Source organism: Pipra filicauda, unplaced genomic scaffold (genome assembly GCF_003945595.2).
Source record: "Pipra filicauda isolate LSUMZ 115617 unplaced genomic scaffold, ASM394559v2 scaffold112_size3218982_pilon, whole genome shotgun sequence".
Lineage (NCBI taxonomy): Eukaryota > Metazoa > Chordata > Aves > Passeriformes > Pipridae > Pipra > Pipra filicauda.
Window position 1 is genome coordinate 2,197,724 of NW_024103574.1, and position 14,275 is coordinate 2,211,998.

Genomic DNA, 14,275 nt, shown 5'->3' on the forward strand with positions numbered 1-14,275 from the left:
AGGCACACAAGTCCCTTTCCAGTGCTAGCATGCTCACCTCGAGCCCATGTGTGAGCACAGATTCGTATTCAGAGAGTCTGGATACACAGTTTAATTATAAAGACACACATTTAAACCACTATATAAGCAGAGCTGTCAAAGTGTAGTCTGAACATGGGGATAAATGTTTATACTTAACAGATGCCACTTCAGGAGAAGTCAACATAATTCCCACCAACAAACACTATGCAAAAAGCCCATGAAAACAGATTCATGACTTCAAAGTCAACAAGACTAAGTTTTCTCAGAGCAAATCTCTGAGCTGAGAGTTCTCTAAATCTATGACATCTTCATTGGCAAAAATGTGCTGGATGATTCTGAATGTCACAATACTGCAGAAAGACAAACATCCTGTAAGCAGTCAGGCTCCAAAATGTCTAGCACGTAGATAGCCTGAAACACCACCTGAAAGAATGCTCAAAAATTAACAAAGAGAATGAACCCCATGCATTCCTTATGGTTTGCATCACCAGGCAAACAGGTACACATCTTACACTATCATTACTAAACCACATAGCTTAAAAATTATTTAGTAGCTTAGAAAACAAGTCCATGAAAAATTACAATCTTAATTATAAGAGGCCATGACTGTGCAAAATATGTGTCCATATTTGTAGTGTTGTTGGCCAAACTGAGTGCATGGTAGTTGCATTTAGTATTCTCTATCTTATTGCTTGCATGTTCTGGGCACAATATTATTTGCTAAACACAAATATTCTTCCTGTGTTAAATTTAAAACTGCTTGTGTATGCAATCCAAGCCAGATTTTAATCAAGTTCCCAAAGCTGAAAATCTTGATCACAATATTACTGAAGTTGTACTATCTCATACCATATTTACATATGCTACAAAAAGGATCAAACAGCCTCCTAATCCAGAAACTTAAGACTTCTGTCCAGCATCAAAACCAAAGGCATTGAAATTCCTTGAGAAATACTGTGCTTATGTTATTTCTATCAAAAGTACAAGCAAATAGTCAGAAACACTTTGGGGAGTATAATCACTTTTCACAAAGTAACCATCACGATTTTGAAACCTTGGTAGGTTCACAGAGTTTAAAGACACAGTTAAATACATACTCTTCATTTAAAACCAACCCCAAGTTTTAACTTTTTAGCTGTCTCTGCCTCTGAACCCAAACTAATTACTTTCAAGTAGCTCAGCACTGTAGTGGTTACTGATCATATTCCATAAAGTGTTTCTTTGCTGTGGTAATGTATAATAGGAAACAATGAGATGTAAGGGTATTTAGTATTCTTTCCCTACTACTAAACCACTATAAAGAAGAATGTGTTTATTATTTGTTCTTATATTTCAAGGTATGTTGGAGAAAGCAAACCAAAGTACTGATACTAACAACAACATCTTTTTTTCATCCGAAAAACACCACAAAAGGAAAGTAGAGGTCTAGGTGGTACTGTCTTTCATTCTCAGAAAAGGGAACTGGGCCATGGGGAATTAAGTGCCTTGGTCAAAGCCACCTGTAAACTTTATCTGTCAGTTCTGCTGAACTGACCTATGGTGCATCTATTTATATTTATAAACACATATATATTTATATTTTCTGTAAGGATAGGGCATATCTTTTCAATGTTAGCTCTGCTCAAATGTAGTTGTGAGAACCATGATTTTTTCTGAAAGTTTTATAAAACAAACGTTCCATGGAGTGATAATAATATTTAATTGACTGTAGTGACACATCAAAGCAAGTGGTGCAAAGTAATGTGCATAATAAGCAAAACTCCTGGGTCAGTGGAGAAAGGCCTTTGGCAAAGGGATTGAAATCAACAAATATATGTTGATGCAGAGATTAGACAAAGTTTCTCTCGTGTAAGAGACAAGGCCTAAAGGTTATATGACTTCAAAAGGTACTTTATTAAAATAGAAAAGTGTGTTCTCTTATTGTCACAGCTTTAGTTGCTGTTTTATATTTTAATACTGTATATTTCACTGCATTTTCTGATAAATGATAGAAAATTAAGTTCATATTTTTATAAACTCACGTATTTAGACGTTATATACTAGACAGTATACTATCATAGTTTCCACATCTCAGTGTGTTTCTGGATACCTTTAGTCATGAATCTGTTTAACCAGCAAAAGAAACAAGACATGGGGATCACCTGATTGTACAAATTCTTATTGTTACACTAAGATCTGTTTCTGAGGTAAACAAACTTTCATTTCTCCATTCCAGTGTCCTAAAATAACTGCTGTACTTGTGTCAGTGTTCGTTCACAAACCTGTGTGAATAGATTTTTAAAACCACCAACTTTCACTTTATTTTTCTTTATCAACTTTTATAGGAATTTAGGGTTCACAATGAATGCAGAATTAAGATATGGTAAGCTTTTAGTGAAGTAGATAGAGAGCAGCTCCTCCCTTTTGATTTCATAGTTTTTTTCTCTATTAAGTTTTCTATGACACAAAATTAACTATTTTGGTATTTATTTCTATCTTGTTACCAGTAGGCATTAAACTCTAAAATGTGTCTCTAATGCAGCTTGGTTGTATCATTTTTATACATAATATATTCTATTTATATTGTAGGACATGTGAGCTGTAACATTCAGAACTGCTGTATTTTGTCTCACAGTATGTATATGTATTAGCAGTATGTATATGTATACGCATGCTTGTCACATACATACACATATGCGTACATATATACGCACCACACAGGGGGAAAAAAGCTCATTTTCAAATTATACCTCTTCTTTCTAAAGGCAGCTTACTGCTCATTGCTAAGGAATGTAACAGTCCTATTCATAGCAATTTCTGACACAGCATTTAGTGTAACCATACAGAGACATAACAAGCAAAAGAACTGGAAAATATTTGTATAGTTATTAAGCGCTAATAACGCTGATAAAGAGCATGACTGCCACAGACATTATGCAACATGGAGTAGTAAGTTCTGTTTCTAAAGGATGTGGTTTGAAAGAATAGCAAATAGTTCGCAAGAGTTAAGAGTAGAATTTTTTTTAAGGGGTAGCATTACTCAGCAAGTTTTACACGTAAGAGTCAATTTGCTTCATTTCTTCAGGGTTTTCAGATGCCCAATTTTAGCTGGCCACAGGGAGTATATCATTCATGTTTTTTAAATTGGGAAAAGGACACATTTAGGAGAAAGAAAAGCATAATAAAAATAACAACAATGACAACGCCACAAACTATTTAACTTCTGAAGTTTAAAATAATTTAGAAATGTGATTCATCCCATGTCAGAGGATATACTAAAGGTAACTCTTCAGCTAAGTAGATGGAGGGAGGGGGGGGAAGAAAAGGATGACAAACTGTTCGATCAACTTTGCCACAAAGAAAAATATATCATCAGCCTGCAGTCTCCTGCCTTGCACAGCGGTGCTCTGAAGAGAGTTTTTGGCCTCTTAGGCATGTAGCTGCCACTTGACACAAATCACTCTAGACAGCAACCCATTTTTTGCCAAGTGTTTCCAGGGTGGATCATGGGACAGAGCATGTTGCCACTTGCTCTATGTGATTTCTTTCTTTCTCCTTCCTCATTATGGTTGTCTGGGCACAGAACCAAGGTCTGGGCATTTCAACACTCCATAGCTCCTGTGCTGTTCTCTGTTCTCACAGCACCCTGGTCACCACACCTGTGCCTGCCCTGTCCCAGGTCGGCAGCATCTGCGGGGCCTGGCAGCTGTCCCCTGGGACCCGGGGGCTCAGCAGGCACACATGCTACAGAAGCTCTGCTGGAGACTGTCTTCTCTGTAGCCATGCCAGGGACTCACTGTATTTCTGGCCCATCCTTAACCTGGTACATTGGTGGCCCTCTTCAGCCCCAAGCCTCACACCTCTGTGCCTATCCTACATCTGAAGTGGTGCCATGAGCTGCACCTCCTCATTATGCTGAAGGTTCATTCTCATGTTCCTCCCTTGCCCCAGGTCTCACTCCTTCGTGCCTGCCTTGCCAGTTGTCTTCTCACTACACCCGGTTCCAATCATCCTTCCAGCCTCTAAGCTTTACTCCACCATGTTTACTCTGCTTCCAAAAGAGCAGGAGGGCACAGCTCCTCAATGCTGCCCTGCCTGTCCTACCACCTCTCAGCCCAGGTCCCTGAAACTCTGTGCTGCCCCCCTGGCACCACACCTCCTCCCAGTACTCCAGATTCTGTGTCTCCTGTCTCCCTTTCCACTTTGAGCTCAATCCCACTGTCCTGTGTCATGACTGCTTGGTGGCACATATAAAATCGACCACAGACACTGCCCAAACCTCACTAATTTGTGGTTTATGCTCTTTGGATGAACACTGGGTTTCTGCTTTACTAGGTGTAGTAATCTATTTGTTCTGCCTTGTAGGCATGAAATGAAATATAGGACAAGACTTCAGGTATCAGATGGTTGCTGGGACGACAGGTCTCTGCACTGACCTGTTGTCCTCGCTCTCTACCTTCTCTAGCTGACTTGACATGATTCAGTGCTTTCTATTATACTTTTTATGGCCTGACCTTCTTAGCCTTAAACTGAGTCCACTGAGTACTGTGGTTATCATTATTCCTAAACTACAAAGAAATGCTTCTCTCTGAATTTCTTCTTGTCATTATGGCATTAAGTAAATTTTACATATTTATACCTGATTTTCTTTCCTTTTTTTTTTTCTGTTTGATTATTAAGTGAAAGTGTGAAACGTGAACTCCTTTCTAGTTTCAGATCTGACATCATAACGAGAGAGTTCTCATATACTGTCTAAGCATTATTTTTTAATATCAGAAGAAAACAAACCACATTTTATTTCTGGTGATAGGGTCTCTGACACACACTAGAAAAACAAACACCTTCTCATCTTGCTTTGACATGTCCCTATGTTACTTTAAATTACTAATGAGGATTGTCAAATCAACTACTAGGATTTGAAAGGTAGTTCCAGTGGTGTCTGGATACTTCTTAATAAATACCTACGGTTAGAATCTTAAAACTCAAATGCAAATCCAAATTTCCTTCAAACTCTGAGACTCATTTGGCAGAGGGGAATTTCAGTTAAGTTTCAGACTACACAGAGAGAGAGTGTAGTCTGAATAATATAGTTTTATTTTACAGAAATATAGATGGGCCGAAAATCTCAATTTTTCTTATTTCATTAGTGCATTGAGAACATTTTTGTATTAACAGAAGCATTTAATGAATGTTTAACTCCTAAAATACTTTGACCACAGACTTATTAAAACAATGTAGATCCATGTCAACTCACCTAGTAATGCAAAAATCAGAATGGAGGACACCATCATTAAAACGTATATTTTTATCACAAGTGAAATACTGACATCTTCATAGAGTTCTGAGAAAAAATAAGAACCAGAATGCCAAAATGCTGCACTTCATCATCATCAGAAAAAAAACCCTCACATTGAAACATTAATGATTCTAAAACATTTAATATCCATTTGCTTACATTTCAAATTGGTTCAGAATGAAACAGTATTCCCTTCAGTGTCTTCAGGGAGATGGAGTTTGAGGAATTTCATGTCCCTGTTCTTTGCATAGTCTAGTAAAACATTTCTAGTAAAAAAGTTATTAAAATGTATCACACAAGAATGTCAAAGGGGCTCATCATTTACAAGTTTCACCAGTTGCATCCTGCAGAAAACAGCACTGGCTCAGGTGCCAGAGCTCAATTTGGCATTGCATATTCCAGAGCATCTACAGTGAACTGAGTGCCAGCAGGACTGACTTATAAACATGTCTTGTTACTTTGGAAAGATATTTTTGTCTTTACAGGACAAATACAATTTCTCAGAAGGCAGCATTACTTATATACGGTTCCTCAAGTCTCGCTTCCCACAGTGTGTTCAGATAGCAATGTCCTGCAAATGGAAAAGCAGATCATAGTTATGATCACCCTTAGTGTATGTCTGAAAAGAGGCTGCATCTTAAGTTCGTTATTTCATCTTCTCCACAGCACCACCTCCTCCATCTGAGACATTTATGTCTGTTTAAGCTAGTCAAGTCAACAACACAGTATTGTCATGACTTCTTCAGGGCTCCATACATAACATGAGATAAACATTTTGTATTTACTGCTAATCATCATTCATCAAGTTGTTATTCTTGGCAGTTATGCCAAGTCCATCTTTCCAGAGGAATAAACACTTGCATTAAATTGAACAAGGCTGGACCCTGTATAGTATAAATGAAGGAGAGTTAATGGCATGGCTTGTTTCCACTTTTATGGTTTTACTTTGTTTTGTTTTAATTTTAAACCATGACCAGGGAAGGCTGTTTGGAGTAGCTGTTTCCTAAAGAATACACTTTCAAGATGGTTGTTAAGTAAATATTTTGTAATGTGAAGATACTGCATAGCTCCTTCCTACGTTATTTGCAGATTTTCAGCCCCATTCACTTCAGGCATTTTTACACTGTTTCCTAAATCAGTCAGCAACTAATTGACAGACGGATTAAGATGTTAACTGACAATTCTGGAAATAGAATAGCACTGTAACACTAAATAGTAGAATGGGAAAGAAAATGATTACTAGGCTAATTCTACGGACAATGAATAATCCACAGAATAATGACAGATCAACATTTTGACTATCAAACACATATCCTGCAAAAGTGCTGAAACCTTGATCAGAACACCTCAGTCAAAATTGGTCCAGACTCAACTGTTCATGTTTGGCATTCCCTTAAAGCCTTAGAGCAGAACAACTAGCACAGCAGATTCATTTTATACAGTTTATGAAATGTATGTTCAGTTAGAATATCCAAGTTCACTAGATTTTGGACCAGATGCTATATTTTCAAAGCACTATGGCTTGGAGGAGCTGGAGCATGAGGAATCTTTCTGTTCTGTTCCAGAGAGGCAAAGTCAGGTCCTGGAATATATTCTGGGGCCCCTTCTCTGCCTCATAAGGACCTTTGCAGCAGGGAAAACATTTGTCTTAATGCTGTGCCCCATCATTGCATGGATGAACATACTATTTAGTCTAGATTGGTGTTTGCTGCCTTTTCTGGTAAGGTGGCTGCTTGACCGTGTTGAGGAAAAGCCATTATGTAAACCACCACTATTTGGTATTTTGAGGGAAGATAAGTAAGTTTTAATTGTTTGGGTAAGCACAGTGTTATTACTTTACAGCACTACAGCTTAGCTGTTCTACACATACTAATGAAAAGTACAGAGGATACAGATATAATGTGACTTTGAGCCTGTAGGAGCCTGTAGGCAGTCTGTGTTTGCCAGGAAGCACTGACAGCTCTGCTGACTGCATGCACTGCTGTGCATATGTGCAGTGGCCAGAGGAATAGTCTTCTATGTAGTCATTTTGCTTACTGCCTTTTGATGTCCTGCTGTCCTGCAGTGGTGCCTCTCAGTAACAGGCTGATTCCTGCCAGCCTAGAGTTCAACTGGAACTATAGGCATACACACACAAGGTTTATTTTTAATAGACTTTACTGAGTATATTTGTCCACTTCCTCTCTTATTACAACAACAATTTTAATTCTTGTAAAAAATCCAGTCTGGCAGTTCCAGAGACATTTTCTGTCTGTCCAATAGGCTGTAATTACAGAGCTATCCCAATTCAGACCACCTGAACTGTGCAAGCCCCCTTTGATGGGGCTGTGAATCCGAGTAAGGCAGTTTCTATCATTCATTACTCCTTTATCTGCTTTTCCTTTGTTTTCTCTTTTCCAACTTTGGTGTAACAGGCTAAAAAAAAAACATGAAGGAAACCACAGGAGTACATTAGAGACAAAAAAAGAATGCGTTGCATATTCTATTTTCTGTCCTCATTATATTGCGTCCTTTCAGAAGAATGAAATGAAGTAATGAGTCTGCCCATCTCTCATTGTGCCTGGCGCACTCATTTCTATGAATCAAAGCATAGACAAATAGTTTTGCATCGTCTGCTCATCTGTCCATTGTCTGCTCATAAATCCACCCCTCCTTACTGCCCTTGGGGCTGTTCACATTCATACTGAAAGTTCACAATTTGCTTGTCAGTTTAGAGAATTATACATGGTGAACGTGGCCATGTAGCCAAGTGATTACCAGCTGCTTCGTTATGTTTGCTTTCAGGAATGCCCTGAAACTAAAAATATCTGGTCACCTGTATCCTCACAGTACTATTACTTTCAGGTTAAATGCGTGGTCCCAGCATACTGGTAAACAGGCCTATATATCCCTGGAAAAGATGCTGGCAAGTTGGTAGGCCTGAGTCCAAATAGATCAGGCATCAGTGGTTAGGTTTAATATAGTTTTAACTGTCAGTTATTCAACTATAATTTTAAACTACTAATATAGTTGTATTTAACAGGCTCTGATATAATTTTGTCATCACTGTTTAAACATGGACAATTCAGGCAATTATATCCTCAGTGTTACTAACTATATGCAGTATATTGACAATTACATGCTAATTTGTGCTGCTACCAATATACCAGTTACATTTAAAAAAGCACGGGACAAGTAATGCATATGCTTTTTTGTTTCCAGCAAGCTGAGATTATAAATTAATCAATTTTTTGCATCCATTTTGCATGCAAGAACACTTGAGCATTTCAGTTTACCAGTATGGAACGTCTATTATGAAACTGTCCATCTAGTATTTGTTTCATAAAAGTTTTCAGACTCTTATCATCAGTAAATAACAGCCACAGTTGAACAGACAAGTTGGGTTTAGACCTGGTGATCAACAAAGAAGAAAAAAAAAGTTTAAAAAATATGTATTGATTGAAAAATAGTACATTAAAAAAAATCAGTCGCTATCATTTCATGAACAGAATACAAGGCTGAATCAGTCACAAAAATCATTACTCAATCAGTTTTGTTTTAGGAGGAAAACGTATACACAGTAACTACTGTAACAGAGGGTATCTCAGCAGCTGTTATTATGTGGTCTGTACCCTGAGAACATCAAAGGTTGGACGGCACTGGTAACGAACAGTATGGCCAACTCAAAGTCCCTCAGTTAATATGCACAAACCATAGAAAATGGGGGCAGTCTGACAAAGGTGTTTCCATCCCTGGAGAGGTTCAGGTATGAGGTGTGACAGCTAGAGAATTAATTTGTTGAGCCATTGGGAAAGACAGCAAATATTAGCAAACAGTGTGCGTTCTTCCCCACGTTTCCTTCCCCTTACCACGATGAGCAATGACAGATGAGAATTATATTGAATACCTGCTTTCAGTTTTGTCCCCAAACCTTACTGTTCTATTGTTTAATATTTTATAATCTTTCTGAATTGTCTTAATAGGCAATTTCTTCCTTTCTTAATGGACAGACAGAATTTAATTCATTTCTATATTTTGCCATTGAAATAATGACTGGGAGTGAGACTCATGAGATTTCTGAATTCGTTGTCTATAATATTCATTCTTACTTATAAGTAAGAACAAAGAAAAAAACCCAAGAGATTGTGTGGGAAACTTTGCTGTCCACACTCCTAATGTCTGTTTTCTCCCTGATGACCCAATCACTTAATATCACTATCCTGAGGCACATCTCTCCCCTCTCTCTTTCTCCTTAGTTTTTCTGTTGCAGAAACTTTTGCTTGTGACCTTTGAACTTTTGAGACATCAGTGTTTTTGTTTTCTCTGTCCCACCAAATTTTCTGTTTATACCTAGCACTAATTGCCTCATAATATATATGGATGGAATCTAAAGAAGAATGGACAACTGAGACTGGACACAGAGAAAAACAAGGAGATTGCAAAAGGTAAATAGGATATTCAGAAGCGACTTAGAGGAAAGCAATTGGAAAGGAGATGCCATTTTCAATGTTTTTGGGAAAGATAATCTATCATGACTCCCTAGTCATGGAATGCCAAATACTGTGATAAATAAGTTGCTAGTATGCTAAAGCCCCAATTAAATAGTTTATCTCGTCACACCAATATCAAGTCAAGTGTCATACCCTGCAGTAAAACATTTTGAAAGAACAGTATTTGTGGTTCTTCGTAGAGAGGAGATAGATATAAATGTATATAATTGCTTTACTGTGTTATGCATTAATGCTGGTTATCAGTTGTTACCAGAGCAACTGAGCAATTTGTGGATATGTTATTTTAAGTTACCCCTGCTGCAGCACGTAGATGCCTTGAGTTTTGCCTGTATTTATGCAATTCAGTGGCATTTAAGTTTCCACTGCCAGAAGTAATTTCTGTGGTAATGTGTTATGAACTTCTCTCCAGAACAGGTTTTCAACAGTACAGACCTTGATAAAGCTTTAGTGTAAACTCACAAGATAGGAGCACTGAAAATAAAGGCAGGTTGAATATCTGTCTCTTCCCTTTTATTCCCTCTGGCTGGCTGAGCAAGCTTTCCTGAACAGAAAGCAATCTTGTTATGATTGTAATCACTACTGTGTTTAATGGGCTCTAACTTCCACGTGTCTCTCTGTATTTTCGTTGGCTATAACTTTTTTATTGTTTTCCAACAGCAGTTAATGAAAACTGGAAGAAACAACTAAGTTCTGCCAGTCTCATTCAAATCTATATCTATAGCTATAGCTACAGCTATCTATATCTATACCTATATCTATCTATATATAGCTATATTTCTCTATACCTATATGTAGATAGATACATTAGATAAGTAGATAGATAGATAAATACATAGATAGATAGATAGACGCAGAACCTTTTCATGTGCTTTAACACAGAAGGACGCAGCTCGGACTCAGAAGCTCCGAGTCCTTGCACCGAAGGAAAGCAGGACCCAGAGGCAGCTGCCCCGGCCACCACCCGCCCGCCCACTCGCAGGACCCCCACACCTCCACACCACCCCCCAACTTCAGCTGCTCTCACCGCGGCGTCTTCCCGCGTCGGCGCTGCCGTCCCTCCCTCGCGACGCCTCTTCCGCTCTCTTCTCCGACGGCTTCTGCCAGGGCGGGAGGAGGCGGGTGGGCCCGAGAAACACCAGCTCCTCCGTACCAAGGCAACCCGCACCCCACGCCCCCGGAGGCACATCTCCAAGCCCCTCCCCGCCCCCCCCACAGGCCCCCCCACTTCCACCAAACGCTCCAAGCTTCACTTGGACTCACCACGGCGACGCACGGCGCAGTCCCAGCCGCTGCGGAGAGCCGGGCCCTCTGGGCAAAGGCAGCTGGGCATGCGAAGCAGCGGCCAAAGAGCCTGCCGCCCTGCTTACAGGGGGCTCCGGCTGCTGCCTGGACCACAAAGCGCCTGGGACACCAGGGCACTGGCCCCGACTTACAGGGGGGCCCTGGGCCCAAAGGCCTGCGGAGGCTCCTTCTCTCCGCTTCGGGGGGCACCTGACCCGCTCCCCGCTAACGGGGCGGTCGCCCCGCACAGGCTGCCAGCTGAGGGAGCGCACAGGCTCCCAGACCCGGACCCTGCTTACAGGCGGGTCCACACCCAGGGAGCCACGGAGCTCGGCCTTCCCCCGCAGCATCAAGTACCTGGCTCAAGGGCCAGGCGCTGGGGCTCGTGGCCTAAGGCCCTGAGCTGGGCCCCGAGGGCAGGGAGGGCACACGCCCAGCCCCACGCCTGTGAGAGGCCGGGGGACCCCGCGGGACACCCGCCTGATTACAGGGGGTCCCTCCAACCGCCCGCCGAGCAGGGGGGACGCACAAAGCCCCACTTAGGGGGCCGCCCCCCCGAGGCCCGGCACTCCCAACAACGGCCTCGCGGCCTAAGGCCGCCGGGGACAGGGCCCCCAGCCCCGAGGACGGGGGGAGGCCCACGCTGGCACGTCGCCAGCAGGACGGGCAGCCCCGCGGCGCGGGTGGCGGTGCCCGCGCCGCCACTAACGGGCTTCGCTCCGTCCTCGGGAACAAGGGGCAAGCCCCTCAGCACGCTGAGGCCCTTCTGGCCCGTGCGCAGCCCGGGGGCGAGCCTGAGGCTCTCCTCTCCTGCTCGGCGGCGGGGCTGGCTCCCCACGGGTTGGCGCACAGAGCCCCTCTTTCCCTCCTGGGAAGTCCAAGCTACGCTGCCTACATCTCTACGGGGGCTACAGGAGGGACCAGCTCGCTCGCTCACTCACACCGACAAGACAAGCACACAAAGGGGGAACGTCCCAGAAGAGGGAGCAAGCTCTGTGCGCCGAGCCGTGGGGAGCCGGCCCTGCCGCCGAGCAGGACGGGAGAGCCTCGGGCTTGCCCCCGGGCTGCGCACGGGCCAGAAGGGCCTCAGCGCGCTGAGGGGCAAGGGACACGGGCTGTGACGCACCCCGACTACGGGGGGTCACTCTGGCCAGGGGCCGCCAGCAGGCACCAAAGGTGCCAAGGGAAAAAGCCCTGCCCTGCTTACAGGGCGGGCGGGCTGGGGGTCCGGGAGAGCTCCGTTTCCCCCCTCGGGCGCGGAGGCGGGCACCCTCGCCCTCCTTACAGGGCGGTTGCCCCTCTCTCCGGGCAGCCACAGGAGCGCGATGGCAAAAGGCCAACGCCAAGCAAAGCAAAGGACCTGGCCCTGCTTACAGGGAGGTCGCCCAGCGCCAAGCCGGCCGGCGCAGCCGGAAGCTGCCCGCCGGACTCTTAGGGATCCCTGCCCCGGGTCATGCCAGGGAGGGGCCTTTGCCCAGAGGGCCCTTCTCCCGCCCCCTCTTGAGCGCGAAGCCGACGCTCTTCTTCCTGGCTCTTGCCTCGCCGTCCCGCTCCACGGCTCCGCTTTCTTCTCGGAGGGCTCCTGCCAAGGCAGGAGGACGCAGCTCGGACTCAGAAGCTCCGAGTCCTTGCACCGAAGGAAAGCAGGACCCAGAGGCAGCTGCCCCGGCCACCACCCGCCCGCCCACTCGCAGGACCCCCACACCTCCACACCACCCCCCAACTTCAGCTGCTCTCACCGCGGCGTCTTCCCGCGTCGGCGCTGCCGTCCCTCCCTCACGACGCCTCTTCCGATCTCTTCTCCGACGGCTTCTGCCAGGGCGGGAGGAGGCGGGTGGGCCCGAGAAACACCAGCTCCTCCGTACCAAGGCAACCCGCACCCCACACCCCCGGAGGCACATCTCCAAGCCCCTCCCCGCCCCCCCACAGGCCCCCCCACTTCCACCAAACTCTCCAAGCTTCACTTGGACTCACCACGGCGATGCACGGCGCAGTCCCAGCCGCTGCGGGGAGCCGGGCCCTCTGGGCAAAGGCAGCTGGGCATGCGAAGCAGCGGCCAAAGAGCCTGCCGCCCTGCTTACAGGGGGCTCCGGCTGCTGCCTGGACCACAAAGCGCCTGGGACACCAGGGCACTGGCCCCGACTTACAGGGGGGCCCTGGGCCCAAAGGCCTGCGGAGGCTCCTTCTCTCCGCTTCGGGGGGCACCTGACCCGCTCCCCGCTAACGGGGCGGTCGCCCCGCACAGGCTGCCAGCTGAGGGAGCGCAAAGGCTCCCAGACCCGGACCCTGCTTACAGGCGGGTGCGCACCCAGGGAGCCACGGAGCTCGGCCTTCCCCCGCAGCATCAAGTACCTGGCTCAAGGGCCAGGCACTGGGGCTCGTGGCCTAAGGCCCTGAGCTGGGCCTCGAGGGCAGGGAGGGCACACGCCCAGCCCCACGCCTGTGAGAGGCCGGGGGACCCCGCGGGACACCCGCCTGATTACAGGGGGTCCCTCCAACCGCCCGCCGAGCGGGGGGGACGCACAAAGCCCCACTTAGGGGGCCGCCCCCCCCCGAGGCCCGGCACTCCCAACAACGGCCTCGCGGCCTAAGGCCGCCGGGGACAGGGCCCCCAGCCCCGAGGACGGGGGGAGGCCCACGCTGGCACGTCGCCAGCAGGACGGGTAGCCCCGCGGCGCGGGTGGCGGTGCCCGCGCCGCCACTAACGGGCTTCGCTCCGTCCTGGGGGACAAGGGGCAAGCCCCTCAGCACGCTGAGGCCCTTCTGGCCCGTGCGCAGCGCGGGGGCGAGCCTGAGGCTCTCCTCTCCTGCTCGGCGGCGGGGCTGGCTCCCCACGGGTTGGCGCACAGAGCCCCTCTTTCCCTCCTGGGAAGTCTAAGCTACGCTGCCTACATCTCTACGGGGGCTACAGGAGGGACCAGCTCGCTCGCTCACTCGCACCGACAAGACAAGCACACAAGGGGGAGGAACGTACCCAGAGCGGGAGCAACGCTCTGTGCGCCGAGGCCGTGGGGGGAGCGGCCCTGCCGTCCGAGCAGCGACAGGAGAGCCTCGGGCTCGCACCGGGCTGCGCACGGGCCAGAAGGGCCTCAGCGCGCTGGGGGGCAAGGGACACGGGCTGTGACGCACCCCGACTACGGGGGGTCACTCTGGCCAGGGGCCGCCAGCAGGCACCAAAGGTGCCAAGGGAAAAAGCCCTGCCCTGCTT

The 14,275-nt window shown here is 46.2% G+C and overlaps 1 protein-coding gene across 2 annotated transcripts in view; it reads right to left on the reverse strand.

The window, feature by feature from the left end:
- Nucleotides 1-14,275, reverse strand: part of F3 (coagulation factor III, tissue factor) — a 59,425-nt gene that overhangs the window by 43,593 nt on the left and 1,557 nt on the right. The window contains exons 1-2 of one of the 2 annotated variants that reach the window (XM_039383343.1): nt 11,047-11,813; nt 10,811-10,883 (exon numbers count right to left, since the gene is read on the reverse strand). The gene's annotated coding sequence lies outside the window, so the exon portion shown is untranslated. Of the gene's footprint in view, nt 1-10,810; nt 10,884-11,046; nt 11,814-14,275 lie in introns of those variants that run through there. The other variant, XM_039383340.1, reaches the window with a different exon arrangement.